Raw genomic sequence first — 21419 nt, forward strand, 5'->3', positions numbered from 1 at the left:
TATTTACATAATTTAAACATTCATTAAATCATTTAAGTGAAGTACCTTTCACTCTATTAATTTTGGTTGTTACTATTCACTTGGCCATTCCTACACAAAAGTTGACTTTTTAATTCATAATAAATTTGTTAAGCCTAAGTTCACCAAGATACCACATTTTGCATTTTATTTTTCTTTGCATTGATTGCCAATGCCATTTCAAAGCTTATTTTATGTTATTCAAAATTTTCAGATTTCATACCTTAAGTTTACTGTTCCATTGTTCATTGTTACAGTAGAAATTCGGCAAACTTTTCTTCATCAAAGTTGTTCCTTTATGTGTCTTCTTTAATTTCCTTTTTGAATCACTGCATTTGGAGTTTTATAGCTCAAGCTATGGTCAATTTATCATAACTGGCCGGATTGGTCCTTACCCAGAATTTCTGGGCAAATTTGGTTCTGCCAAATTTGGTGTCCTAACTTGGACTAGCAATTTGAATTGGTTAGATTTAGAATTTGAGTTTGTGTTCTTCATGAAAGTTGTTTTAAATTGTCTAATATTTCCATGGAGATAAAATTCAGGTCATTTGGATATTTCTACACTGAGTTATGACCAAATGAACAAACACTGCTCATTTGGTCAATTTCCAAGACTAGCAGGTTGGCTACCCGGATTTGGTCAATTTTTAGGGTATCCTAAGTTTATTTTCTGAACAAAGTTTCTTCATCAACGTTGTGTCATTATGTGTCTAGTTTCTTTTCCAATTGACCTTGCACCTATTGAACCTACACCTCTTAAGTTACAACTACCCAAACTGTTAGTAGTATGCCCTAAAGCATATCATTTAGTATGTATCTTGTACATATTTTATTAATAAATGGCATTTCCACTTTTCTGTTTATATAATATATTTATATGTAATAGAAAAGGTCCATTGATATTTTGTTAGAAATATTATTCTTAAGTTGTTAAGAATATGAGTGACAATATTTCTAGCACAAAGTATCATAAATAGGTTCACAATCGAGGATACTTCATAATAAGGACATGACTTATCCAGAAAGATTGTATTCATGTTTGTTCCCAAGTTATTTATATGAGATATAAATAAGATGGAATGGTGAGTCTCATGCCATATAACAAACATGATAGGCACTTATAAATGATAAGTAGGCCGAACCAGTGACACTTATGACAAGCACATGGAGTTTACTCTTGTCAATGTTTTGTCATAAATCATATCAGTGCATATAATCTTTAGACCTGAGATAGCACAGTTATCTTGTATATAGGTAGTTTGAGTTTGATACTGCTTTCATACTTGTACTGTGTATGGGTATATGGGCATGTGTTGGCTCCTACTGGTTATATATGGAGGTAGGTGTTGATCAAGATGGAATCTGTTCCTCTAAGTAAATAGAGATAAAATCCTATGTTCATTTAATTGTTCTTGATGTTTCAAGTTCCTGGCCAGGACAGATAGATTTATTCAGAAAAGAGTTTCTGATGAGAAAATCTTTTAATCAAGAACTGGAATTAAAAGAGAACATAATATTCATAGCAAATAGAGTTTGACATAAACCATGACTCCAGCTTGAGTTGGGATTTTGTAACAGAGAGATTCTAGTGCATGGTAACATATGATTATAGGTTCATTTAAGGTAAACCTTATTACTAATTGGGTGGCCATGGCATGCTATGCTAGGTGTTAACCATGGTCTATGAGGTTCATAAAATGATTTAGAGAAATCATTTATGGTAAGAAAGAGTTCTGATGATATTAAGAGTTGATATCATGTCTCATTGCCAATTAGTGATGAGCCTAGTAAGTCACACACATACACAAGTTATCACCTATTTAAATATGATTTAATTAATTAATTAAAGAGTTTAATTGATTAATTAAATAGGTTTGGTTTGCAATTAGATTGCAAAGTCCCTAGCATGACTTGAAACAAAATCTAGATTATTGGATGTATAATACAAGTTAAATTTATATTTAAAGTGTTTAAATATGAATTTAATTAATGAGAAATTAATTAATAGAGATTAATTAATTAATTTATATTTGATATAAATTAATTAGAAGAAGAAAATAATTATTTTGGGTTAAGAACTCAAAATTAAGACACAGGGGCATTTTGGTCATTTTGCAGTGTGACACGTGGCACCATGAGATGGTGACACATGGCACAACACATAAGCTTGCCAAATGTTTTTTTAATCATGTAAGATGATTAAACTCAAGATTAAATATAGGTTTGACACTTGGCACAATGTGATTGGGTCACTTAAACCTAGAGCTAATCAAAGGGTGACATGTGGCAAGGGTTTAATGTGTTAACCTAGCTATTTAAGTGTTGTTATGAGAAAATAAAACACAACCAGAAGCCACACTCCTTTGTCACGCCACTTTGAGGGTTTTTATCTCTTCTTCTTCATCTCTTATCAATTCAAAGAGATTAGCCATCAATCTCTTGAATTAAGAACACTAGAAATTGTTTCTAGTGTCCTGTTTACATCTTTAATCTCTTAAAAGGCAGAACTTGATTTTCTAATTAATAGAAAAAGCTTTAGAAGCTATTCAAGGGCTGCCATAGGTATTCTTGGTGTGGACAAGCTAGAGGGACAACATCCGTGTCTGAAGAATAATCTCAAAGCGCGAACATTGCGATTGCATCAAGAGGTTAGTGTAATCGTTCTTGATTTAATCTAGGGTTCTAAAATTAATCTGATTAATTTTAAAATCTTAAATGGCAAATACAGATCCAAAACATATTAAAAGAGTTTTAATATGTTGTTTATCATTGAAATCAAATAGATAAAAATAAATCTTGCATGATGCATGTGACCCTAGGTGAAAATTTTTGAATTCAATGGTATAAACTTGTGTTTTTCACGCTTCCGTTCCTTCAATTGGTATCAGAGCCACTATATTTGCCATTTAGATTGTTGATTATATGATTTAATTGTGTGTTTGATCATGAGATCAAAAGTTCATTGCTGGTTGCAAAGCAAGTTGGCGGCATACTTGAAAAATACCATCAATGGTGCGCATGGTTTGGCTTCCATGGGTGGTTTAAGGTTTGGCTTTTAATTCTGCAATTGTTGTATGATCTAAGGCCTATTCTTTGACTAATTAAAGTGTTTAATTAGTAGTTTTATCACACAATTAAATTATGATTCAAATCAGAATTTTAAAAATTGTTTGAATGTGATTCAAATCTGAATTTTAAAAGTTGTTTGAATGTGATTCAAATCTGAATTTTTAAAGTTGTTTGAATCATATTTAAATCTGATTTTTTAAAATTGATTGAATAAAATTCAGATCTGATTTTTTAAAAAATGTTTGAATGTGATTCAAATCTGATTTTTTAAGAAATGTTTGAATGTGATTCAAATCTGAATTTTTGAAGTTGTTTGAATGTGATTCAAATCTGAATTTTTAAATTTGTTTGAATGAGATTCAAATCTGAATTTTTAAATTTATTTGAATCATATTCAAATATGGATTTTTAAGTTGAATATGAGATATTCAATTTAATTTAAGTATGTATGTTTTATTTAATTGTTAAATAGTGATATGCATGATGGATGATCATGGACTATAAAAGACCAATGTGATTGGATTTATTTCTTTTATGTTTCTTTGGGATTGTAAATTAATTAATTAATTTTAATTTTTTTTTGGGCATGTATTATTAAGTTTGTAATAATTTTTGGGTTGTAATTTCATTTATTTAAGTTCTTGTAAATTCGCCTTGGTATGCCAAGGATTACTATGTAATATTGGATTGCAAGAAGTTCAAGGAGGTCAAGAGCATTGGTGGGACCAGTGGGAGGAATTCAAGATCAAGTGTTGATTATGTACTCCTTCAACAACTCTTGTAAAATGAATGAATGAAATGCACCTAGGAATGCCCTGATTCAATTCTTGGTGGCTCAATTGAATCCCTTAGAAAGTCCATGATCATACCATATTTCGCTTATCCATGAATGCATGAGATGTATGGGAATGTATGCAATTATATGATATATGCATGCTAAATGGATAATGTGCAAAGTGAGACCTTAATAGTAAATAGAATGACCATAAAATCTTCCAAGCAAATGATTAAGTTGGAAATGCTATAATTAAAGTAATTATAGCATAGGCCCTCCATTGGGGCAATTATTTTAAGAAATTTTAAATAGTTGCATAAGATGCAATTTATTTAAGAGATTTTCTTAAGAATAATTATTAAGCATGAGATGTTGTAAATATGTAAATGGTTTAGTGGCCAATATTGGATGTACCTGAGGACATTAAAATTATTTGCATAATTACTGGCTCAATGGGATCAACTTAACTAATGCAAGATAAGTCAATAATGGATGTACCTGAGATTTTGAGCATTAGGGGCTAGGTAAAGGATTGAACCTCACATGAGATGTGATGGGCAAAGAGTTGCTCACTTATAGTTTATTGTAATTCCAATAATGGATGTACCTGAGGATGATCAATAGAATTATAAGAATTCAATCACCCACTAGAAATCCATCCAACTAGGATTTCCATTTTCTACTTTGAAAGTGTAGGATTCGCTAAGTTAGTGGGAGGACCAATTTGATTAAAAGACCATAATCATTTTGGTTAATTATATGATACATTTACTAATTAATCTGGTTATTTTCTGCAGTTAATTTTCTGATAAAAATGAGCACAAAACAACCACCACCATCCAATATCCTTGCAAGCATACTTGATCACAATAGGTTGACAGGACCTAATCATGCGATTGGCTAAGAAATTTGAAACTTGTCCTGAACCTTGAACATATAGGATATGTTCTAGATTCAAATGTTCCTGGTCCCTTACCTCCAGAGGCCACACAAGAGGAACATGAAACTTTGGACAAGTGGAAGGAGCATGATATGAGAGCTAAGTGTTACATGCTTGCTTCCATGAGTAATGAGTTACAGAAGCAACATGAGAACATGCAGAGTGCGAGTGAGATCCTCCTTCACCTACAAGAGTTGTATGGTGAGCACAGCAGGAATGCTAGGTATGAGATATCTAGACAGCTATTCCGTATGAGGAAGTCTGAGGGACAGAATGTTGGGGATCATGTCCACAAGATGATTCGGATGATTGAGCAGTTGGAACATCTTGACTTTAACATGGATTTCCAACTACAGACGGATTTGATCCTTCAGTCCCTTCCTGAGTCTTTTGGGAATTTTGTGACAAATTTCCATATGACTAGACAGGAATGCACCTTAGCTGGTTTACTCAACATGCTGGTTATTGCCCAAAAGAATATGCCAGGCAATAAAGGAAAAGAGGTACCTTTGGTTGCATCTTCTTCTACTGGAAAGTCCAACAAGAAGAAGGGCAATAAGAAAAAGAAACCTCAGATTCCTGGTCCTTCTAAGAAAATAGCTAAACAGAAAAGGAAGACTAAAGCTGATGAAGGCAAAGGAAAGTGTTTCCACTGCCAACAGGAAAGTGTTTCCATTGCCAATAGGAAAGTGTTTCCATTGCCAGTAAGAAAGTGTTTCCACCGCGGTATAGCAATCTAAATGAATTCAATGCCGTGGTGAAAACCAACTCAAGTTCAAAATATATTTGGCACTTAAGGTTATGTCATGTTGCAGAAGATAGGATTACAAAATTGGAGAAAATGGGAATTCTATCCTTATTGGACTTTGAGCCTACTCCAACTTGTGAATCTTGCCTTCAGGGCAAAATGACTAGATCACCCTTTGTTGGACAGGGGCTAAGAGCTAAAAATATTTTGGAGCTAATACATAGTGATGTCTGTGGTACATTGAAAGATTTTGATAGTGGGGGCTTTCATTATTTTATTAACTTTACTGATGATAAATCAAGGTTTGGGTATTTGTATTTGATGAAATACAAACATGAATCTTTTGAAAAGTTCAAAGAATTTAAATCTGAAGTAGAAAATCAAACAGGAAAGAATATTAAAGCTCTTCGATCAGATCGTGGAGGTGAATATTTGAGTACTGAATTTGATGAATACTTGAGAGAGCATGGTATTGTTTCTCAGCTGACTCCTCCAGGAACGCCACAGCTGAATGGTGTATCTGAAAGGAGAAATTGTACCCTATTGGATATGGTACGTAGTATGATGAGCTATCTTGATATGCCAATCTCCTTTGGGGATTTGCATTAGAATCGACTTTGTATATTCTGAATAGGATTCCATCAAAATCGCTTTCTTCCACACCATATGAGATATGGCATGGAAGAAAACCAAGTCTTAAGCATGTTAAGATTTGGGGTTGTCCTATATCAAAAGTCAACACTGATAAATTGGAGACCAGATCAGAAAAAGGTTGATTTGTTGGATATCCAAAAGATAGTTTTGGATATTATTTTATTTACCTACTTCACAAAAGTTGTGATAAGTAGAGATGCCATATTTCTTGAACAACAATTTGTCCAAGAAGGAGGCAAAGGAAGGCAAATAGAGTTAGAATTGGAGAATTCTGACCAACCAACAGATCAGATGGATATAGATCCATCTAGTCAACCTATACCCGTTGATGAAACATCTACAGCTGTTCCTCGTAGAACAACCAGGGTATCTCACCCACCAGTGAGATATGGTTTTCTTCATGAAGAAGAACAAGAGTTGTCTACTCATGAAGAAGTAGATCATGGAGATGATCCACTTACCTATGAAGCTATATCAGATATAGACTCTTCAAAATGGATTGATGCTATGAAATCCGAGATTGATTCCATGTATGAGAATCAAGTTTGGGATCTTGTTGACCCACCTGAAGCTATTGTACCTATAGGGAACAAATGGGTTTTCAAGAAGAAAATTGGTTCTGATGGAAAGGTAGAGACCTATAAAGCAAGGCTAGTAGCGAAAGGGTTTCGCCAAAGGCAAGGAATTGACTATGAGGAGACTTTCTCGCCTGTTGCCATGCTTAAATCAATTAGGATTTTATTAGCAATAGCTGCGTACTATGATTATGAGATTTGGCAGATGGATGTCAAAACAGCTTTTCTCAATGGATACATTGAAGAAAACATTTTCATGGAATAACCTAAGGGTTTTGAATCCCAAAATGGTTCCAAGGTATGCAAGCTAAAGCGATCCATTTATGGGTTGAAACAAGCTTCGAGGAGTTGGAACATCCGTTTTGATGAAGCCATTAAATCCTTTGGTTTTATCAAAAATGAGGATGAGCCATGTGTATATAAGAAGGTTAGTGACAGTGCTATCACTTTCCTTGTCTTATATGTGGATGACATACTGTTGATGGGTAATGACACAGGTATGTTGGCGACTATAAAGGTATGGTTGTCAAATACATTCTCCATGAAAGACTTAGGGGAGGCAACCTATATTCTTGGGATTCGCATCTATAGAGATAGAGCGAAACGAATAATTGGTTTATCCCAAAGTCTATACTTGGAAAAGGTGTTAAAGAGGTTTAACATGCTTGATTCCAAGAGAGGATTGTTACCAGTGAGACATGGTATCCATCTTTCTAAAGAGATGTCTCCAAAGACACCAAGAAAGAGATAAGATGGCCGGATTCCATGTGCTTGGCTATTGGAAGTTTAATGTATGCTATGTTGTGTACTAGGCCTGATATCGCATATGTCGTTAGTTTGACTAGCGGTATCAATCCGTTTGGAACATCGATAGTCACAAGAATATTCTTAAGTACTTGAGAAGAACTAAGGATTTATTCTTGATTTATGGAGGTGGAGACTTGCAATTGGATGGTTATACCGATTCGATTTCCAATCGATATCGATGATAGAAAGTCTACCGGATATGTGTTCATTTGTAATGGAGGTGCAATTGGAAGAGTTCCAAACAGAGCACGATCAGATTCCACTACAGAGGTCGAGTATATTCTTTGCATCGATGTCGCAAAGGAAGTCGCTTTGGATTAAAAAGTTTGTGACAGAACTTACAGAGTTCCTTCCATTGAGTCGAGCTCCATTACACTGTGACAACAATGAAATAGTCATACAGGCTAAGGAACTAAGGTCTCACCCAAAATCCAAACACATAGAAAGGCACTACCACATTATCAGAGATATAGTTGGGCAAGGCAATTTAGCCATGCAGAAAATAGCATCAGCTGAAAATCCAGCTGATCCATTCACTAAGCCTATGTCACAGACTCAGTTAGACCGACATCTTGAGAAGATAGGTCTAAGATATTGTAATGAATGGCTCTAGTGCTAGTGGGAGATTGTTAGTAGTATGCCCAAGAGTATATCATTTAGTATGTATCTTGTACATATTTTATTAATAAATGGCATTTCCACTTTTCTGTTTATATAATATATTTATGTGTAATAGAAAAGGTCCATTGATATTTTGTTAGAAATATTATTCTTAAGTTGTTAAGAATATGAGTGACAATATTTCTAGCACAAAGTATCATAAATAGGTTCACAATCGAGGATACTTCATAATAAAGACATGACTTATCTAGAAAGATTGTATTCATGTTTGTTCCCAAGTTATTTATATGAGATATAAATAAGATTGAATGGTGAGTCTCATGCCATATAACAAACATGATAGGCACTTATAAATGATAAGTAGGTAGAACGGTGACACTTATGACAAGCACATGGAGTTTACTCTTGTCAATGTTTTGTCATAAATCATATCAGCATATAATCTTTAGACGAGATAGCAGATTATCTTGTATATAGGTAGTTTGAGTTTGATACTGCTTTCATACTTGTACTGTGTATGGGTATATGGGCATGTGTTGGCTCCTACTAGTTATATATAGAGGTAGGTGTTGATCAAGATGGAATCTGTTCCTCTAAGTAAATAGAGATAAAATCCTATGTTCATTTAATTGTTCTTGATGTTTCAAGTTCCTGGCCAGGACAGATAGATTTATTCGTAAAAGAGTTTCGATGAGAAAATCTTTTAATCAAGAACTGGAATTAAAAGAGAACATAATATTCATAGCAAATGGAGTTTGACATAAACCATGACTCAGCTTGAGTTGGGATTTTGTATGAGAGATTCTAGTGCATGGTAACATATGATTATAGGTTCATTTAAGGTAAACCTTATTACTAATTGGGTGGCCATGGCATGCTATGCTAGGTGTTAACCATGGTCTATGAGGTTCATAAAATGATTTAGAGAAATCATTTATAGTAAGAAAGAGTTCTGATGATATTAAGAGTTGATATCATGTCTCATTGCCAATTAGTGATGAGCCTAGTAAGTCACACACATACACAAGTTATCACCTATTTAAATATGATTTAATTAATTAATTAAAGAGTTTAATTGATTAATTAAATAGGTTTGGTTTGCAATTAGATTGCAAAGTCCCTAGCATGACTTGAAACCAAATCTAGATTATTGGATGTATAATATAAGTTAAATTTATATTTAAAGTGTTTAAATATGAATTTAATTAATGAGAAATTAATTAATAGAGATTAATTAATTAATTTATATTTGATATAAATTAATTAGAAGAAGAAAATAATTATTTTGGGTTAAGAACTCAAAATTAAGACACAGGGGCATTTTGGTCATTTTGCAGTGTGACACGTGGCACCCTGAGATGGTGACACATGGCACAACACATAAGCTTGCCAAATGTTTTTAATCATGTAAGATGATTAAAATCAAGATTAAATATAGGTTTGACACTTGGCACAATGTGATTGGGTCACTTAAACCTAGAGCTAATCAAAGGGTGACATGTGGCAAGGGTTTAATGTGTTAACCTAGCTATTTAAGTGTTGTTATGAGAAAATAAAACACAACCAGCAGCCACACTCCTTTGTCACGCCACTTTGAGGGTTTTTATCTCTTCTTCTTCATCTCTTATCAATTCAAAGAGATTAGCCATCAATCTCTTGAATTAAGAACACTAGAAATTGTTTCTAGTGTCCTGTTTACATCTTTAATCTCTTAAAAGGCAGAACTTGATTTTCTAATTAATAGAAAAAGCTTTAGAAGCTATTCAAGGGCTGCCATAGGTGTTCTTGGTGTGGACAAGCTAGAGGGACAACATCCGTGTCTCAAGAATAATCTCAAAGCGCAGAACGCTGCGATTGCATCAAGAGGTTAGTGTAATCGTTCTTGATTTAATCTAGGGTTCTAAAATTAATCTGATTAATTTTAAAATCTTAAATGGCAAATACAGATCCAAAAACATATTAAAAGAGTTTTAATATGTTGTTTATCATTGAAATCAAATAGATAAAAATAAATCTTGCATGATGCATGTGACCCTAGGTGAAAATTTTTGAATTCAATGGTATAAACTTGTGTTTTTCACGCTTCCGTTCCTTCACAAACTTGCTGGACTCACATCCAGCATTACTGGTCCTATGAGGCAACATACCCAACCTCAAATCCAAAGCCACAATTCACTTTAATTCCTCATCAAACAAAGCCAAATGGCTACTAATTGACCATTAAAACTTTCATTCACTAACACATGAGCAAAACCCTTAGTTTTCTCTAAACCCTAACTTCTATACTCAACTTCCATGCAACCCATACTCTATCAACCTATCCATCACATATATACATATCTCAAACCATTTCTAGGCAAGTTTAATATCAATTAAACTCATCATACCCTCATACATCAAAGCTACCGAAAATTTAAGTTCCCATATACTTGATATTTTCTTTAATTTCATGTCATACTAACTTGATTTAGCATGCTTATAACACTTAAAGGAAAGAAGTAGGATGATTATAGCACTAACTCTTTTTGAGCAGAATTTTCCCAAACTTAAACTTCACTTGCTCTTCAATTCTTGGCAGCGAAACACTTCTACAAGGTGTGGGTGTAATTTTTAGTGAAGGGACCTAAGGGTTTTGGGGTAAGAATAGAGAGAAATTAAAGCTAGAAGGGAAGAAGAAATGGAGGAGTTTCATGGCCATGGTGGTTCGATCAACATGAAGGAGATGGCTGATTGTTTTTTCCAATTTTTAACTGATTTTTCTTCTTTTTAATAAGGTTTAAGTGTGCTTGTTAGATGGTGATTGGTTAGAAAGTTTTTATTGCATCATGCTTATGTCATGCCTATGTAATAAATCCAATTAAATTTCATTTTGTTTTCTTCTTTCTTTCATTCATTTTTAATTAAATTTTTACCAATATTTATTCATATTTTATGTCATATAATTTATTTACTTAATTAGACAAGTTGGCCAAAAATCGTCTCTGAAGGCGAAATGACCAAAATGCCTCCGTTCAGCTTAAGGAGCCAAAACTGTCTGTACCGATCTTAAAAATTTTCCTAACATTTTCTTGGCATTCTAATGCTACCTAGGGCACCGTAACTCTTCTTTTACATCCCAGAAATTATTTCACCCGATTTTCCTTAGGTTTAGGGTTACTAGCTATCTTCACCGTAACTTCCCGTTAGGGTCACCCATCATCGGGGCATTAGCTCATTTAAGTGTGTTGTATTTCATTTCTAAAATTTTTCCTTAATTTTTCTTACTATTATTTGGTCTATTTATGACTCCTCACTATAGTTTACATATAGTTCCAGACATTTCGACTGTCCGGAACAACATTAATCACCGAAACAGTCGAATGCACGAACTAGCTAAAGTGAGGGTGTTATAATTCTTTCCCTCTAACAAAAATTTTGTCCTCGAAATTTATCGGATTTAGGTATTAGAGATAATTCCTTTACCTTTCTATTACTCCCTCTGTTTACTCCTTTTATATATATGGTGTTATTTATTCTTTTCAATCTATCATTATACACTTAGGCATATCATAAAGGAAGGATACTTTACCTCAAATTCACATTTGGGGCATCTTGCTCATCTTCGGCTTGGGTAACATTTGCAAGTGGTGTTACTGTTGCACCTAGTCCTTCCACGACCTCTATCTGGGTCCATGGTAAATTTCTCTAAGGACAATCTTTCAGACGATGGCCCATGGCCCCACATCTATAACAGGCTCTAGTCAATCCCCTACATTCACCTTTATGCCACTTGTTACAATGGCCACATTTTCTTACTAGTCCTAGCACGCTCACTACTAGTGTTTATGGATGACCTCTTTTGGTTATAGGCCTGGGTCTAGGTCTCCTACTTTGATCAAATGTCTGACTTAACTGTTCTCTCGGCCTCTTATTACTAGACTGTCCAAATTTCCTCTTTTATTGATCACCACTCCTCTTTTGTTCCTGTTTATGAACACAGCTAATATATTTCTTTCTAAACTCTATCAGAAAGAATTCTCAAGTTACATCGGCTGGTGGCACTACCTTGGTTATGACATCCCACCACCGATATGCAGTTTCTTATAACAGTGAAACTGCACACTCCAAACTCTGTTCTGGTGTGCAATGGAGTTGTTGTAGGACTCTTTCAGTCCTTTCTACCAATACTCCACCGCTAAAGAATTATCTTCCTTTCAACCATTGAAATCTACAGCTCCATACTTCCTAATTTTTCCCAAAGGTGATTTTTGTTGAGGCGATGGTGGTGGAATTGCCCAAGTCATTTGTCAAAAGAACGCAGTCATCTGCACAAACAAGCCAGGTTGGGGTCGTACAGGCACCTCTTGCACTGGTGGAGGAAGATCTCCCCTATTTCCCACATCACTCCCAGTCAGGATACAACTTACTACTTCTTCCTCTACTGCCTTTGCGATTCTGAGTCCATACCTTAACCTAAAATAACTAGGGAAAACAGATCTACATTAGTGTCACCTCGACTCATATGAATGCAATGCATGTTATGCAAACAATCTTTTTCTATACATCGATGCCTAGGAATGCCTAAATCGTGCTTTGATACCAATAAATGTGGCATCCCTCACCCAACTACAGTATAACCGAGCAAGGCATGTCACACTCGGTGCCAGAACACCCTATTTTTATCTTACTTTATTCCTTTTAAAATTTTGTTCTCGTTATATTTTAATATCAATTATTTTTCTATGGAGAAACTAGCAGAGTTTTTCATGTTTTTATTACCATTTAGCGTATTTTACTATTCACCTGCATGAAATTTCAACAATATTTTCACAATAAAATCTCATCAGTTATTTTCATAATTATCTCATCACACATTTTATTCTTGCAACTAATTTGCATACATATCCATTCATACTTATTTTATGTATCAAAATCCTCAAACTTCATAATTTACATGATGTACAAGCTAATTTCATAAATTCACAATTTACATGAAGTACAAATTAATTACAATACCATAATTTACATTACAATTAAAAACTAATTATAATTACATAAAATAACTTTTGTGAGCCCTATCTACATGCATTGCTGAGGAGGTGACAACTTGAACACTTCTGACACTTCTGCAGATCTGGACTCCAAAAATCGCGGTCAAAAGTCCACTGGGTTTTAGCTTAGTACCTATGCAAAGGAAACAAATCCATCGCGCTAAGTATTTATGCTTAGTGGTGCAATAATATAACAAGAAAATAATATATACAAATAAGAAAGACTAAAGTATAATTCTAAATGATATTTCTAATATCAACTATCTTATATTCTAATTTGTCCCCCTTTAGAAGTGCTGAGTTTATACAGTAATAATATTCGATATACAAATTAATTCTAAGAGTATTGTATTTTTGGTTCCTACAATTTTGAAAATTTCATTTGTACTACCTGATTCAGTTATGTTTCCATTGCTAATCTTTTTCCTCATTTCATTCAAAACTTTCTAATGCTTTTAATTACTAATATTCTTAAATAATTTTAATAATTTACCCTGCCCATATAACCTATGATAGGCTGACTAAACTGGATAATGGGTCGTTGGCACTGGACACCACGGTGCCTCGGGCCGTCATACCATGGGACGCAAAACGTTAACCACGTATGAAGTCAGTATGGTTAAAAAGCCATGATAACATATAATCGGGCATAAAGCCTTGAGTGCGGGCATAAAGCCATGACCACGGGCATAAAGCCATGAATACAGGCACACAGCCTTACGCAGTACTGCTAAAACAACACCCTATTGGCATGCCAATCTATCCAATCTAACACACCTGTCTAGGCAATACATGGGCATATTAGTGCCATTAAATGTTAATATATTGTGTTTTATGACTTCATTATTTCATGACAAATTTCAATTATAATTTATAACATTTCAATTCTATTCCTAACAGAAGTATAAATTTTTAAAATACATTTCCACATAAATTTTACCTTCATCATAATTCATATATTTATTCATTATATCATTTGTGTCCATCACAATTCACAACAATGGTTCTCATATACCATTGTACTCAATGTACTTTTCCTTTCTACAATAATGAGAACTAATGTCTCATTCATACATTAACATGATTCATTCTTTATGTCATTTATATGATCACAATTTATAACAATTATTTCATTATATATTCCATTATATATATTTGTTGTAACATTCTAAACTTTATTTCCTAGTGGAAGTACAATATCTAGACTCATTTTCATCAATGCATATATTCAAGAATATCATTTATATAATTCACAATTTATCAATTATATCATATATTTTTCCTTTCTAATTCCTTATCTAATTCATTACATCATTTTACATGTCCCTAGGTTCAACATTTTCATTTATATTGATTTCCAAACCACATTTCAAAATATATTAATAATGTCTCAAAGTTCTATTTGTGATGAGAATACAAACCTCATCTACACATTTACATAATTTAAACATTCATTAAATCATTTAAGTGAAATACCTTTCACTCCATTAATTTTGGTTGTTACTATTTACTTGGCCATTCCTACACAAAAGTTGACTTTTTAATTCATAATAAATTTGTTAAGCCTAAGTTCACCAAGATATCACATTTTGCATTTTATTTTTCTTGGCATTGATTGCCAATACCATTTCAAAGCTTATTTTATGTTATTCAAAATTTTCAGATTTCATACCTTAAGTTTACTGTTCCATTGTTCATTGTTACAGTAGAAATTCGGCAAACTTTTCTTCATCAAAGTTGTTCCTTTATGTGTCTTCTTTAATTTCCTTTTTGAATCACTGCATTTGGAGTTTATAGCTCAAGTTATGGTCAATTTATCATAATTGGCCGGATTGGTCATTACCCAGATTTTCTGGGCAAATTTGGTTCTGCCAGATTTGGTGTCCTAACTTGGACTAGCAATTTGAATTGGTTAGATTTAGAATTTGAGTTTGTGTTCTTCATCAAAGTTGTTTTAAATTGTCTAATCTTTCCATTGATATAAAATTCAGGTCATTTGGATATTTCTACACTGAGTTATGACCAAATGAACAAACACTGCTCATTTGGTCAATTTCCAGGACTAGCAGGTTGGTTACCCTAATTTGGTCAATTTTTAGGGTATCCTAAGTTTGTTTTCTGGACAAAGTTTCTTCATCAAAGTTGTGTCATTATGTGTCTAGTTTCATTTACAATTGACCTTGCACCTATTGAACCTACACCTCTCAAGTTATAGCTGCTCAAACTTGTTGGACTCACATCCAGCATTACTGGTCCTATGAGGCAACATACCCAACCTCAAATCCAAAGCCACAATTCACTTCAATTCCTCACCAAACATAGCCAAATGGTTACTAATTGACCATTAGAACTTTCATTCACTAACACATGAGCAAAACCCTTAGTTTTCTCCAAACCCTAACTTCTATACTCAACTTCCATGCAACCCATACTCCATCAACCTATCCATCACATATATACATATCTCAAACCATTTCTAGGCAAGTTTAATATCAATTAAACTCATCATACCCTCATACATCAAAGCTGCCAAAAATTTAAGTTCCCATATACTTGATATTTTCTTTAATTTCATGTCATACTAACTTGATTTAGCATGCTTATAACACTTAAAGGAAAGAAGTAGGATGATTATAGCACTAACCCTTTTTGAGAAGAATTTTTCCAAACTTAAACTTCACTTACTCTTCAATTCTTGGCAGTAAAACACTTCTACAAGGTGTGGGTGTAATTTTTAGTGAAGGGACCTAAGGGTTTTGGGGTAAGAATAGAGAGAAATTAAAGCTAGAAGGGAAGAAGAAATGGAGGAGTTTCATGGCCATGGTGGTTCGACCAACATGAAGGAGATGGCTGATTGTTTTTTCCAATTTTTAACTGATTCTTCTTCTTTTTAATAAGGTTTAAGTGTGCTTGTTAAATGGTAATTTGTTATAAAGTTTTTATTACATCATGCTTATGTCATGCCTATGTAATAAATCCAATTAAATTTCATTTTGTTTTCTTCTTTCTTTCATTCATTTTTAATTAAATTTTTACCAATATTTATTCATATTTTATGCCATATAATTTATTTACTTAATTAGACAAGTTGGCCAAAAATCGTCTCTGAAGGCGAAATGACCAAAATGCCCTCCGTTCAGCTTAAGGAGCCAAAACTGTCTGTACTGATATTAAAAATTTTGCTAAAATTTTCTTGGCATTCTAATGCTACCTAGGGCACCGTAACTCTTCTTTGGCATCCCAGAAATTATTTCACAGGATTTTCCTTAGGTTTAGGGTTATTAGCTATCTTCACCGTAACTTCCCGTTAGGGTCACGCATCACCGGGGCATCAGCTCATTTAACTTTGTTGTATTTCATTTCTAAATTTTTTTTTTTAATTTTTCTTACTATTATTTGGTCTATTTATGACTCCTCACTATAGTTTACATATAGTTCTAGACATTTCGACTAACCAGACCGACATTAATCACCGAAACAGTCGAATGCACAAACTAGCTAAAGTGAGGGTGTTACAATTCTTCACCTCTAACAAAAATTTCGTCCTCGAAATTTATCGGATTTAGGTATCTGAGATAATTCCTTTACCTTTCTATTGCTCCCTCTGTTTACTCCTTTTTACATATATGGTGTTATTTATTCTTTTCAATCTATCATTATACACTTAGGCATATCATAAAGGAAGGATACTTTACCTCAAATTCACATTTGGGGTATCTTGCTCCTCTCCAGCTTGGGTAACATTTGCAAGTGGTGTTACTGTTATACCTGGTCCTTCCACGACCTCTGTCTAGGTCCGTGGTAAATTTCTCTTAGGACAATCTTTCAAACGATGGTCCATGGCCCCACATCTACAACAGGCTCCAGTCAATCCCCTACATTCACCTTTATGCCACTTATTACAATGGCCACATTTTCTTACTAGTCCTAGTGCACTCACTACTAGTATTTCTGGTTGACCTCTTTTGGGTATAGGCCTGGGTCTAGGTCTCTTACTTTGATCAAATGTTTGACTTAACTGTTCTCTCGGCCTCTTATTACTAGACTGTCCAAATTTCCTCTTTTATTGATCACCACTCCTCTTTTGTTCCTCTTTATGAACACAGCTAATACATTTCTTTCTGAACTCTATTAGAAAGAATTCCCAAGTTACGTCAGCTGGTGGCACTACCTTGGTGAGGACATCCCACCACCGATATGCAGCTTCTTGTAACAGTGAAACTGCACACTCCAAACTCTATTCTGGTGTGCAATGGAGTTGTTGTAGGACTCTTTCAGTCCTTTCTACCAAGACTCCACAGCTAAAGAATTATCTTCCCTTCTACCTTTGAAATCTACAGCTCCATACTTCTTAATTTTTCCCAAAGGTGATTTTTGCTGAGGCGGTGGTGGTGGAATTGCCCTAGTCATTTGTCGAAAGAACTCAGTCATCTGCACAAATAAGGCCTGTTGGGGTCGTACAGGCACCTCTTGCACTGGTGGAGTAAGATCTCCCTTATTTCCCACATCACTCCCAGTTGGGATACGGCTTACTACTTCTTCCTCTACTGCCCTCTGCGATTCTGAGTCCATACCTTAACCTAAAATGACTAGGGAAAACAGATCTACATTAGTGTCACCTCGACTCATATGAATGCAATGCATGTTATGCATACAATCTTATTCTATCCATCGATGCCTAGGAATGCCTAAACCGTGCTTTGATACCAATAAATGTGACATCCCTCACCCGACTACTGTATAACCGAGCAAGGCATGTCACACTCGATGCCGAAATACCCTATTTTTATTTTACTTTATTCCTTTTAAAAGTTTGTTCTCGTTATATTTTAATATCAATTATTTTTCTAGGTAGAAACTAGCGGAGTTTTTCCTGTTTTTATTACCATTTAGCGTATTTTACTATTCACCTGCATGAAATTTCAACAATATTTTCACAATAAAATATCATCAGTTATTTTCATAATTATCTCATCACACATTCTATTCTTGCAACTCATTTGCATACATATCCATTCATATTTATTTTATGTATTAAAATTCTCAAACTTCATAATTTACATGATGTACAAGCTAATTTCATAAATTCACAATTTACATGAAGTACAAATTAATTACAATACCATAATTTACATTACAATTAAAAACTAATTATAATTACATAAAATAACTTTTGTGAGCCCTATCTACATGCATTGCTGAGGGGGTGACAACTTGAACACTTCTGACACTTCTGTAGATCTGGACTCCAAAAATCACAGTCAAAAGTCCATTAGGTTTTAGCTTCAGTACCGGCGCAAAGGAAACAAATCCATCGCGCTAAGCATTTCTATTTAGTGGTGCAATAATATAACAAGAAAATAATATATACAAATAAGAAAGACTAAAGTGTAATTCTAAATGATATTTCTAATATCAACTATCTTATATTCTATTTTGTCCCTCTTTGAAAATGCTGAGTTTATACAGTAATAATATTCAATAGACAAATTAATTCTAAGAGTATTGTATTTTTGGTTCCTACAATTCTGAAAATTTCATTTGTACTACTTGATTCAGTTATGTTTCCATTGCTAATCTTTTTCCTCATTTCATTCAAAACTTTCTAATGCTTTTAATTACTAATATTCTTAAATAATTTTAATAATTTACCCTGCCCAGGTAACCTATGATAGACTGACTAAACTGTGTAACAGGTCATTGGCACTGGACACCACGGTGCCTTGGGCCGTCATACCATGGGACGCAAAACGTCAACCACGTATGAAGTTAGTATGGCTAAAAAGCCATGATAACATATAATCGGGCATAAAGCCATGAGTGCGGGCATAAAGCCATGACCACGGGCATAAAGCCATGAATACAGGCATACAGCCTTACACAGTACTGCTAAAACAATACCCTATTGTCATGCCAATCTATCCAATCTGACACACATGTCTAGGCAATAAATGGGCACATTAGTACTATTAAATGTTAATATATTGTGTTTTATGACTTCATTATTTCATGACAAATTTTAATTATAATTTATAACATTTCAATTCTATTCCTAACAGAAGTATAAATTTTTAAAATACATTTCTACATAAATTTTACCTTCATCATAATTCATATATTTATTCATTATATCGTTTGTGTTGATCACAATTCACAACAATGGTTCTCATATACCATTGTACTCAACGTACTTTTCCTTTCTACAATAATGAGAACTAATGTCTCATTCATACATTAACATGATTCATTCATTATGTCATTAATATGAACACAATTTATAATAATTATTTCATTATATATTCCATTATATATATTTGTTGTAACATTCTAAACTTTATTTCCTAGTGGAAGTATAATATCTAGACTTATTTTCATCTAATGCATATATTCATGAATATCATTTATATAATTCTCAATTTATCAATTATAATCATCTATTTTTCCTTTCTAATTCCTTATCTAATTCATTACATCATTTTATATGTCCCTAAGTTCAACATTTTCATTTATATTGATTTCCAAACCACATTTAAAAATATATTAACAATGTCTCCAAGTTCTATTTGTGATGAGAATACAAACCTCATCTACACATTTATATAATTTAAACATTCATTAAATCATTTAAGTGAGGTACCTTTTACTCTATTAATTTTGATTGTTACTATTCACTTGGCCATTCCTATATAAAAGTTAACTTTTAATTTATAATAGATTTGTTAAGACTAAGTTCACCAAGATACCGCATTTTGTATTTTATTTTTGTTGGCATTGATTACCAATACCATTTCAAAACTTATTTTATATTATTCAAAATTTTCAGATTTTATATATTAAGTTTACTTTTCCATTGGTCATTGTTACAGTGAAAATTTGGCAAACTTTTCTCATCAAAGTTGTATCTTTTTGTGTCTTCTTTAATTTCCTTTTTGAATTACTCCATTTGGAGTTTTGTAGCTCAAGTTATGGTCAATTTACCATAACTGGCCGGATTAGTCCTTACCTAGATTTTCTGGGTAAATTTGGTTCTACCAGATTTGGTGTCCTAATTTGGACTAGCAATTTGAATTGGTTAGATTCAGAATTTGAGTTTGTGTTCTTCATGAAAGTTATTCTAAATTGTCTAATCTTTCAATTGATATGAGATTCAGGCCATTTGGATATTTCTACACTGAGTTATGGCCAAATGAACAAACATTGTTCCTTTGGTCAATTTCCAGGACCAGCAGGTTAGTTACCTGGATTTGGTTAATTTTTAGGGTATCCTAAGTTTGTTTTCTAGACAAAGTTTCTTTATCAAAGTTGTGCCATTATGTGTCTAGTTTCATGTCCAATTGGCCTTGCACCAAACACCTCTCAAGTTACAGCAGCCCAAACTTGCTGGACTCACATCCAGCCCTGCAGGTCCTATGAGGCAGCATACCCAACCTCAAATCCAAAGCTACAATTCACTTCAATTCTTATCAAACATAGCCAAATGGTTACTAATTGACCATTAGAACTTTCATTCACCAACACATGAGCAAAACCCTAATTTTTCTCCAAACCCTAACTTCCATACTTAACTTCAATGCAACCCATACTCCATCAACCTATCAATCACATATATACGTATCTCAAACCATTTCTAGGCAAGTTTAATATCAATTAAACTCATCATACCCTCATACATCAAAGCTGCTGAAAATTTAAGTTCCCATATACTTGATATTTTCTTCAATTTCATGTTATACTAACTTGATTTAGCATGCTCATAATACTTAAAGGAAAAAAGTAGGATGATTATAGCACTAACCCTTTTTTAGTAGAATTTTCCCAAACTTAAACTTCACTTTCTCTTCAATTCTTGGCTGCCAAATACTTCTACAAGGTGTGGGTATAATTTTTAGTGAAGGGACCTAAGGGTTTTGGGGTAAGAATAGAGAGAAATTAAAGCTAGAAGGGAAGAAGAAATGGAAGAGTTTCATGGCCATGGTGGTTTGGCCAACATAAAGGAGATGGCTGATTGTTTTTTCCAATTTTGACTGATTTTTCTTCTTTTTAATAAGGTTTAAGTGTGCTTGTTAGATGGTGATTGGTTAGAAAGTTTTTATTGCATCATGCTTATGTCTTGCCTATGTAATAAATCTAATTAAATTTCATTTTGTTTTCTTCTTTCTTTCATTCATTTTTAATTAAATTT

Source organism: Hevea brasiliensis, chromosome 5, assembly GCF_030052815.1.
Source record: "Hevea brasiliensis isolate MT/VB/25A 57/8 chromosome 5, ASM3005281v1, whole genome shotgun sequence".
Lineage (NCBI taxonomy): Eukaryota > Viridiplantae > Streptophyta > Magnoliopsida > Malpighiales > Euphorbiaceae > Hevea > Hevea brasiliensis.